The sequence below is a fragment of the Lagenorhynchus albirostris genome, chromosome 9 (genome assembly GCF_949774975.1).
Source record: "Lagenorhynchus albirostris chromosome 9, mLagAlb1.1, whole genome shotgun sequence".
Lineage (NCBI taxonomy): Eukaryota > Metazoa > Chordata > Mammalia > Artiodactyla > Delphinidae > Lagenorhynchus > Lagenorhynchus albirostris.
Window position 1 is genome coordinate 48,837,626 of NC_083103.1, and position 11,169 is coordinate 48,848,794.

Below are 11,169 nucleotides of genomic sequence, written 5' to 3' on the forward strand. Positions count from 1 at the left end.
TCACCAAGAGGAGAGTTGGTTAAGCCTTTATGAAACCCATATCATTAATGAGGACTCTGTGAAGAAAGAGCAAAGTCAGCAGTTTGAGTCCAAGGACTCAGACCCTTGAGTCCTAATCAGACTGGAGACCCTTGAGCATTTTGGGACATTATTTAGTTTTTTCATTTTAGGGCCTAAACAGGAAGGGCCTAAACAAGGAGACTCTGGCAGCCCTCTACTTCTTATTATATCACCATCCCCACTCCAGCAGTCAACATGTCCCTCTCTTTCTCCACCTGTCCCTCACTTTCCATTTACACATCTTTTCTCAGGAATAATCCTAAGACTCGTTCACAAATCTGCTTGGTCTTGACCCCACAGATGATGGGATTGACCATGGGTGTGAAGAGCAGATTGAAATTGCCAAGGAATATGTGCACAGGTAAGGCAGCCCGGCAAGCCACACGGTGCATCACTGAGGAGATGACCACAGGTGTGTAAAAGGCTAAAATGGCACCTATATGGGACATGTATGTCCCAAAAACCTTGTAACGGGCCTCCTGAGAGGCAAGCTATAGAACTGCCCGAAGGATGAAGATATAAGACAGGATAATAAAGAGCAGGTCCAATACCACTATGAACATGGCCATAGCAATGCCATAGATATTGTTGAAGTGAGTGTCCCCACAGGCCAGCCTTACCACATCCGTGTGCTCACAGTAGCAGTGGGCAATCACTGGACTTCAGCAGTGCTGGAAGCGTCTGAGCAGAAAGGGGAGTAGAGTCATTAGTGTCACAGCCCAAGTCACAGCAGCCATGCCAATCTTGGTGATAAGTGGTCTAGTAAGGTGTAGTGCAGTGGCTTGCAGATGGCCACGTAGTGATCAAAGGCCCTTGCCAGCAGCACTGCCAACTCTATGACAGTGAAGGAGTGGAGAAAGAACATCTGGACCAGGCAGGCATAGAAGTTGATCTCTCAGTCCCTGAACCAGAATATGGCAAGCATTTTAGGCAGTGCTGAAGAAGAAAGGACCAGATCAATGGTTGCCAACATGGCCAGGAAGAGGTACATGGCTTCATGAAGGGCTACATTAACCAGGATAATAAAAAAAAAAGTGTGTAGTTTCCCAGCAGGACCAGAGTATAGGCAAAGCAGAAGGGAATGGAGATCCAGATCTGCAAGTGCTCCAAACCTGGAATTCCTACCAACAGGAAGGAGCTTGGATGGGTTGAGGTAATATTGGCTCCTGGAAATTCTTTTTGTTGATTTTCTTAGGCTCCTTCACTTTGGGAGAGTATTCAGGGCATATAGGATTAGAGAGATCAAGCTATGACATCCCATCTTGGAGGATTAATTCTTGATCCTGGTCCTAGTCTTTAAATAAAATCAGCTAGTCTTGAAAGATGTGAAGAAACATAATTCAGGTTTCCTGCCCACACAGAACTTTGTGTTTTATTGAGTAATATTTTAAATATCAATAGAACTGATACCACACAACAGCTTTCATAAAAGAATGCAGAGAAGGTAGTGTTTTGTGTTCTTAATGATGACAGGATTGTACTGATAAAAGAAGTGAAATGTATTTAAATTAACTGCTTTAGAAGACATATTTTTACCATACTACCTGCCAAACAAAATTCCCAACCACATAAGTAAATATTCTGTCTTAATCTCTGGCTTGGGTGCCTATATAAATCAAATAAACTGCAATTTCTAGTGCCCCAATTAATCATACAATGTTTATTTTCTCTAGAACTGTGCAATTGGATATGGTTGCCACTGGTCACATGTGTCTATTTCTGTGAATTAAAATTAAAAATTCAATACCCCAGTCACACAAAGCGCTTTAAGTGTTCAATAGCCACATGTGACTAGTGGCTACCAAATTGTACGTTTTAGATACAGAAAATTTCCATCCTTGCAGAAAGTTCATTGGAGGGAACTGTTCTGGTATGTATGTTCCAGGTGTTCTCAACACCCAGAAACCTCTAAATACAGCCCTGCCTGCCCCTTACTGAGAAAATCAGGAGCCTCATCTTTTGTCTCTTCGTCTAAATTCATGGTAACCTCTCTATTCATGGAGCTCTACCTCCACCCATCTTCTAGCACCTTCTTTTTCATCAAGAAGAACTCTCATATTTAGCAAGACTGACCTCTTATTTCCACACAAAATATGCTTATTCTTAACAATCTTTAATCTCCCCCCCACCCTCATTTTTCTCCTTTCTTCTGTTAAATTACTAAACACTGAAGTTGCCCCGTTTTTATCCAGGTACTCTTCTATACTTTTGCAGGATCAACTTAATGAAGCTCTTCTGAGTATTAAATGAAATAATGTATTCAAACACCAAGGTCCATGAACAAAATAAGCACTAAAAAATTTATTAGTCTCTTTTTTCAATAGGAAAAAATTGAGTTTGGAAAATTAAGTAATATCTCTAAAATACCATAACTAATAGTATCAGGCAGACAATTTTGTGTTTTAGGACTTTCCAAATCCAGTGTCCTAAAAATTGTGTCTTACTGTTTTCACCTAAACACCCACAGGCAACATACATCAGGATATCCAGATTGGAAATAGACTAACTTATTTCCATGTGGTATGGGAAAATTTTAGAATCTGAGTTCTTGGCTCAAGTCATGACCACCACTTATTCTAGATGCATGACCTTGTATAATACAAATCCATCTCTGTAAATAGGGAATTTCACTGCCCTACCTTTATCTGAGAGTTGTAGGGAGAGTAAGTTCAATTATGTATAAAATCTTTGTATAATTATTTACTGTTTACACAGCCTTAATTTTCATTTGTGTTACTATATCTTAATAGAATTCTGATGTTTTTTAAAAAAGTCATTGTTGATTAATACCTACATAATCCTTCCTTCCATGATCTTATATCCTCCTCCAAATTTCTGCTCCTCTTCACATCAAAATATCAAGGAGTACTTCTGTATTCAGTCAACTCTCTCAAATCTCATTTGGAAATGATACGTTGCAAATTGTACTGAAATTGCTCTTACTGGGGCCAGAAATGACCTTCATATGGTGGTACCATGGGCACTTACCTGCATTCATTTATCTCTACTTTATAGCAGATTTTATTTGAATTGACCACGGTCCTCTTAAAATACTTTCTTAGCTCCCATAATATATCCACTCCTCACCTCCCTGACTTCTCTTTTTAGTTTCCTACTTCTGACCTTCCTCTAAATGTGCAATTTGTTCAGGTATTAAGCTTGAACTCTGTTCAATTTTTTAAAAAACATCTTTATTGGAGTATAATTGCTTTACAATTGTGTGTTAGTTTCTGCTATATAACAAAGTGAATCAGCTATACATATACATTTAACCCCATTTCTCATCCCTCTTGTATCTCCCTCACACCCTGCCTATCCCACCCCTCTGGGTGGACACAAAGCACCAAGCTGATGTACGTGTACCATGCGGCTGCTTCCCACTAGCTATCTATTTTACGTTTGGTAGTGTATATATGTTCATGCTACTCTCTCACTTCGTCCCAGCTTACACTTCCCGCTCCCCATGTCTTTAAGTCCATTCTCTACATCTGTGTCTTTATTCCTGTCCTGCCCCTAGGTTCATCAGAACTTTTTTTTTTAAGATTTCATATATATATATATGTAAGCATACAGTATTCATTTTTCTCTTTCTGATTTACTTCACTCTGTATGACAGACTCTAGGTGCATCAACCTCACTACAAATAACTCAATTTTGTTTTTTATGGCTGAGTAATATTCCATTGTATATATTGCCACATCTTCTTTATCCATTCATCTGTCAGTGGACACTTACGTTGCTTCCATGTCCTGGCTATTGTAAATAGTGCTGCGATGAACATTGTAGTACATGACTCTTTTTAAATTATGGTTTTCTCTGGGTATATGCCCAGTAGTGGGATTGCTATGTCATACGGTAGTTCCATTTTTAGTTTTTTAAGGAACCTCCATACTGTTCTCCATAGTGACTGTATCAATTTACATTCCCACCAACAGTGCAAGAGGGTTCCCTTTTCTCTACACCTTGTCCAGCATTTATTGTTTGTAGATTTTCTGATGCTGCCCATTCTGACCGGTGTGAGGTGATAGCTCATTGTAGTTTTGATTTGCATTTCTCTAATGATTAGTGATGTTGAGTGCCATTACATGTGTTTGTCGGCAATCTGTATATCTTCTTTGGAGAAATGTCTATTTAGCTCTTCTGCCTATTTTTGGATTGGGTTGTTTGTTTTTTAATATTGAGCTGCATGAGCTGCATGTATATTTTGGAGATAAATCCTTTGTGAGTTGTTTCATATGCAAATATTTTCTCCCATTCTGAGGGTTGTCTTTTTGTCTTGTTTACAGTTTCCTTTGCTGTGTAAAAGCTTTTAAATTTCATTAGGTCCCATTTGTATACTTTTGTTTTTATTTCCATTTCTCTATGAGGTGGGTCAAAAAGGATCTTGCTGTGATTTATGTCATGGAGTGTTCTGCCTATGTTTTCCTCTAAGAGTTTGATAGTGTCTGGCCTTACATTTAGGTCTTTAATGCATTTTGAGCTTATTTTTGTGTATGGTGTTAGGAAGCATTCTAATTTCATCCTTTTACATGTAGCTGTCCAGTTTTCCCAGCACCGCTTATTGAAGAGGCTGTCTTTTCTCCATTGTATATTCTTGCCTCATTTATCAAAGATAAGGTGACCATTTGTGCACAGGTTTATCTCTGGGCTTTCTATCCTGTTCCATTGATCTGTTTTTCTGTTTTTGTGCCAGTACCATCCTATCCTGATTACTGTTGCTTTGTAGTATAGTCTGAAGTCAGGGAGCCTGATTTCTCCAGCTCCATTTTTCTTTTTTTAACATCTTTATTGGAGTATAATTGCTTTACAATGGTGTGTTAGTTTCTGCATTATAACAAAGTGAATCAGTTATACATATACATATGTTCCCATATCTCTTCCCTCTTGCATCTCACTCCCACCCACCCTCCCTATCCCACCCCTCTAGGTGGTCACAGAGCACCAAACTGATCTTGCTGTGCTATGCGGCTGCTTCCCACTAGCTATCTATTTTACGTTTGGTAGTGTATATATGTCTATGCCACTCTCTCACTTTGTCCCAGCTTACCCTTCCCCCTCCCCATATCCTCAAGTCCATTCTCTAGTAAGTCTGTGTCTTTATTCCCGTCTTACCCCTAGGTTCTTCATGATATATTTTTTTCTTAGATTCCATATATATGTGTTAGCATATGGAATTTGTCTATCTCTTTCTGACTTATTTCACTCTATAAGACAGACTCTAGGTCCATCCACCTCACTACAAATAACTCAATTTCGTTTCTTTTTATGGCTGAGTAATATTCCATTGTATATATGTGCCACATCTTCTTTATGCATTGATCAGATAATGGACACTTTGGGTTGCTTCCACCTCCTGGCTATTGTAAATAGAGCTGCAATGAACATTTTGGTACATGACTCTTTTTGAATTATGGTTTTCTCAGGGTATATGCCCACTAGTGGGATTGCTGGGTCATATGGTAGTTCTATTTGTAGGTTTTTAAGGAACCTCCATACTGTTCTCCATAGTGGCTGTACCAATTCATATTCCCACCAGCAGTGTAAGAGTGTTCCCTTTTCTCCACACCCTCTCCAGCATTTATTGTTTCTAGATTTTTTGATGATGGCCATTCTGACTGGTGTGAGATGATATCTCATTGTAGTTTTGATTTGCATTTCTCTAATGATTAATGATGTTGAGCATTCTTTCATGTTTTTGTTGGCAACCTGCATATCTTCTTTGGAGAAATGTCTCTTTAGGTCTTCTGCCCATTTTTGGATTAGGTTTTTGTTTTTGAGCTGCATGAGCTGCTTGTATGTTTTGGAGATTAATCCTTTGTCAGTTGTTTCATTTGCAACTATTTTCTCCCATTCTGAGGGTTGTCTTTTGGCCTTGTTTATGGTTTCCTTTGCTGTGCAAAAGCTTTGAAGTTTGAGGGTTGTCTTTTGGCCTTGTTTATGGTTTCCTTTGCTGTGCAAAAGCTTTGAAGTTTCATTAGGTCCCATTTGTTTATTTTTGTTTTTATTTCCATTTCTCTATGAGGTGGGTCAAAAAGGATCTTGCTGTGATTTATCTCATAGAGTGTTCTGCCTATGTTTTCCTCTAAGTGTTTGATAGTTTCTGGCCTTATATTTAGGTCTTTAATCCATTTTGAGCTTATTTTTGTGTATGGTGTTAGGGAGTGTTCTAATCTCATACTTCTACATGTACCTGTCCAGTTTTCCCAGCACCACTTATTGAAGAGGCTATCCTTTCTGCACTGTACATTCCTGCTTCCTTTGTCAAAGATAAGGTGACCATATGAGCATGGGTTTATCTCTGGGCTTTCTATCCTGTTCCATTGATCTATATTTCTGATTTTGTTCCAATACTGTCTTGATTACTGTAGCTTTGTAGTATAGTCTGAAGTCAGGGAGCCTGATTCCTCCAGCTCCATATTTCTTTCTCAAGATTGCTTTGGCTATTCGGGGTCTTTTGTGTTTCCATATGAATTTTTTTGTTCTAGTTCTGTGAAAAATGCCATTGGTAGTTTGGTAGGGATTGCATTGAATCTGTAGATTGCTTTGGGTAGTAGAAGCATTTTCACAATGTTGATTCTTCCAATCCAAGGACATGGTATAGCTCTCCATCTGTTTGTATCATTTTTAATTTCTTTCATCAGTGTCTTCTAGTTTTCTGCATAGAGTTATTTTGTCTACTTAGGTAAGTTTATTTCTAGGTATTTCTTTTTGTTGCAATGGTAAATGGGAGTGTTTCCCTAATTTCTTTTTCAGATTTTTCATCATTAGTGTATAGGAATGCAAGAGATTTCTGTGCATTAATTTTGTATCCTGCCACTTTACCAAATTCATTGATTAGCTCTAGTAGTTTTCTGGTAGCGTCTTTAGGATTCTCTCTATATAGTATCATGTCATCTGCAAACAGTGACAGCTTTACTTCTTTTCTGATTTGGATTTCTTTTATTTCCTTTTCTTCTGTGATTGCTGTGGCTAAAACTTCCAAAACTATGTTGAATAGCAATGGTGAGAGTGGGCAACCTTGTCTTGTTCCTGATCTTAGTGGAAATGGTTTCAGTTCTTCACCATTGCTGTGGCTGTGGTTTTGTCATATATATCCTTTATTATGCTGAGATAAGTTCCCTCTATGCCTACTTTCTGGAGACTTTTTATCATAAATGGGTGTTGAATTTTGTAGAAAACTTTTTCTGCATCTATTGAGATGATCATATGGTTTTTATCCTTCAGTTTGTTAATATGGTGTATCACATTGATTTATTTGTGTATACTGAAGATCCTTGCATTCATGGGATAAACCCCACTTGATCATGGTGTATGATCCTTTTAATGTGCTGTTGTATTCTGTTTGCTAGTATTTTGTTGAGGACTTTTGCACTTACGTTCATCAGTGATTTTGGCCTGTAGTTTTCTTTCTTTCTGACATCTTTTTCTGGTTTTGACATCAGTGTGATAGTGACCTCATAGAATGAGTTTGGGAGTGTTTCCCCCTCTGCTATATTTTGGAAGAGTTTGAGAAGGATAGGTGTTAGCTCTTCTCTAAATGTTTGATAGAATTCGCCTCTGAAGCTCTCTGGTCCAAGTCTTTTGATTGTTGGAAGATTCACAGTTTCAGTTTCAGTGCTTGTGATTGGTCTGTTTATATTTTCTATTTCTTCCTGGTTCACTCTTCTAATGTTGTGCTTTTCTAAGAATTTATCCATTTCTTCCAGGATGTCAATTTTATTGGCATATAGTTGCTTGTAGTAATCTCTCATGATCCTTTGTATTTCTGCCCTGTCAGTTGTTACTTCTTTTTTATTTTTAATTCTATTGATTTGAGTCTTCTCTCTTTTTTTCTTGATGAGTCTGGCTAATGGCTTATCAATTTTGTTTATCCTCTCAAAGAACCAGCTTTTAGTTTTATTGATCTTTGCTATCATTTCCTTTATTTCTTTTTCAGTTATTTCTGATCTGATCGTTTTGATTTCTTTCCTTCTGCTAACTTTGGGGTTTTTTTTTTTTCTTTCTCTAGTTGCTTTAGGTGTAAGGTGGGTTGTTTATTTGAGATGTTTCTTGTGGTAGGATTATATTGCTATAAAATTCCCTCTTAGAACTGCTATTGCTGCATCCCATAGGTTTTGGATCATTGTGTTTTCATTGTCTTTTGTCTCTAGGTGTTTTTTTGTGTGTGTGTGTGATACTCGGGCCCCTCAGTGCCGCGGCCCCGCCCCCCCACCACGGAGCACAGGCTCCGGACGCGCAGGCCCAGTGGTCACGGCCCAGGGGCCCAGCCGCTCTGCGGCATGTGGGATCCTCCCAGACCGGGGCATGAACCCGCGTCCCCCGAACCAGCAGGCAGACCCCCAACCACTGCGCCATCAGGGAAGCCCTCTCGGTATTTTTTGATTTCCCCCTTTGATTTCTTCAGTGATCTCTTGGTTATTTAGTAGTGTATTGTTTAGCCTCCATGTGTTTGTATTTTTTACAGATTATTTCCTGTAATTGATACCTAGTCTCATAACGTTGTGATAGTTACTTGATACAATTTCAATTTTTGAAAATTTGCTAAGGCTTGATTTGTGACCCAAGATACGATCTGTCCTGGAGAATATTCCATGAGCACTTGAGAAGAAAGTGTATCCTGTTGTTTTTATATGGATTGTCCTATAAATATCAATTAAATCCATCTTGTTTAATGTATCATTTAAAGCTCGTGTTTCCTTATTTATTTTAATTTTGGATGATCTGTTCATTGGTGAAAGTGGGCTTTTAAAGTCCCTTACTATGACTGTGTTACTGTTAATTTCCTCTTTTATGGCTGTTAGCATTTGCCTTATGTATTGAGGTGCTCCTATGTTGGGTGCATAAATATTTACAAATGTTATATCTTCTTGGATTGACCCCTTCATAATTATGTAGTGTCCTTCTTTGTCTCTTGTAATAGTGTTTATTTTAAAGTCTGTTTTGTCTGATAGGAGAATTGCTATGCCAGCTTTCTTTTGATTTCCATTTGCATGGAATATCTTTTTCCATCCCCTCACTTTCAGTCTGTATGTGTCCCTAGGTCTGAAATGGGTCTCTTGTAGACAGCATATGTATGGTTCTTGTATTTGTATCCATTCAGGCAGTCTATGTGTTTTAGTTGGAGCATTTAATCCTTTTACTTTTAAGGAAGTTATTGATATGTATGTTCCTATTACCATTTTCTTAATTGTTTTGCGTTTGTGATTGTAGGCCTTTTCATTCTCTTGTGTTTCCTGCTTAGAGAAGTTTCTTTAGCATTCGTTGTAAACCTGGTTTGGTGGTGCTGAAGTCTCTTAGCTTTTGCTTGTCTGTAAAGTACAGTTTTAAATTCTCTGTCAAATCTGAATGAGATCCTTGCCGGGTACGGTAATCTTGGTTGTAGGTTTTTCCCTTTCATCACTTTAAATATGTGTTGCCACACCCTTCAGGCTTGCAGAGTTTCTGCTGACAGATTACCGGTTGACATTATGGGGATTACCTTGTATGTTATTTGTTGCTTTTCCCTTGCTGCCTTTAATATTTTTCCTTTGTATTTAATTTTTGATAATTTGATTAATATGTGTCTCGGCATGTTTCTCCTTGGATTTATCATGTATGAGACTCTCTGTGTTTCCTGGACTTGTTTGACTATTTCCTTTCCCATATTAGGGAAGCTTTCAACTATAATCTCTTCAAATATTTTCTCAGTCCCTTTCTCTTTCTCCTTGTGGGACCCCTATAATTCGAATGTTGGTGCGTTTATTGCTGTCCCAGAGGTCTCTGAGACTGTCCTCAATTCTTTTCATTCTTTTTTCTTTATTCTGCTCTGTGGTAGTTATTTCCACTATTTTATCTTCCAGGTCACTTATCCATTTTTCTGCCTCAATTATTCTGCTATTGATTATTTCTGGAGAATTCTAAATTTCATTTACTGTGTTGTTCATCATTGTTTGTTTGCTTTTTAGTTCTTCTAGGTCCTTGTTAAACGTTTCTTGTATTTTCTCCACTCTGTTTCCAAGATTTTGGATCATCTTTATTATCATTATTCTGAATTCTTTTTTAGGTAGACTGCCTATTTCCTCTTCATTTGTTAGGTCTGGTGCATTTTTATCTTGCTCCTTCATCTGCTGCATATTTCTCTGTCTACTAATTTTGCTTAACTTACTGTGTTTGGGGTCTGCTTTTTGCTGGCTACAGGTTCGTAGTTCCTGTTGTTTTGGGCGTTTGTCCCCAGTGGTTAAGGTTGGTTCAGTGGGTTGTGTAGGCTTCCTGGTGGAGGGGACTGGTGCCTGTGTTCTGGTTGATGAGGCTGGATCTTGTCTTTCTGGTGGGCAGGACCACATCCAGTGGTGTGTTTTGTGGTGTCTGTGACCTTATTATGATTTTAGGCAGCCTCTCTGCTAATGGGTGGGGTTGTGTTCCTGTCTTGCTAGTTGTTTGGCATAGGGTGTCCAGCACTGTGGCTTGCTGGTCATTGAGTGAAGCTGGGTGCTGCTGTTGAGATGGAGATCTCTGGGAGATTTTCGCCATTTGATATTATGTGGAGCTGGGAGGTCTCTTGTGGACCAGTGTACTGAAGTTGGCTCTCCCACCTCAGAGGCACAGCACTGACTCCTGGCAGCAGTACCAAGAGCCTTTCATCCACACGGCTCAGAATAAAAGGGAGAAGAAGTAAAAACAAAGAATTAGTAAAAGTAGAAAGAAAGAAAGAAAGAAAGGAGGGAGGGAGGAAGGAAGGAAGGAAAAAAGAAAAGAAAGAAGGTAAAATAAAGTAAGATAAAATATAAAGTTATTAAAATAAAAATAATTATTAAGAAAAAAATTTTTTTTAAAAAAAAGGATGGATAGAACCCTAGGACAAATGGTGGAAGCAAAGCTATACAGACAGGATCTCACACAGAAGCATACACATACACACTCAGAAAAAAGAGGAAAAGAGGAGAAAATCATAAGTCTTGCTCTCAAAGTCCACTTCCTCAATTTGGGATGATTCGTTGTCTATTCATGTATTCCACAGGTGCAGGGTACATCAAGTTGATGGTGGAGATTTAATCTGCTGCTCCTGAGGCTGCTGGGAGAGATTTCCCTTTCTCTTCTTTGTTCTCACAGCTCACAGGGTCTCAGCTTTTG

The 11,169-nt window shown here is 38.5% G+C and overlaps 1 pseudogene; it reads right to left on the bottom strand.

The window, feature by feature from the left end:
- Positions 1–293: 293 nt before the first annotated feature.
- On the bottom strand, positions 294–10,945 carry LOC132525292 (olfactory receptor 52K1-like; annotated as a pseudogene).
- Positions 10,946–11,169: the final 224 nt, after the last annotated feature.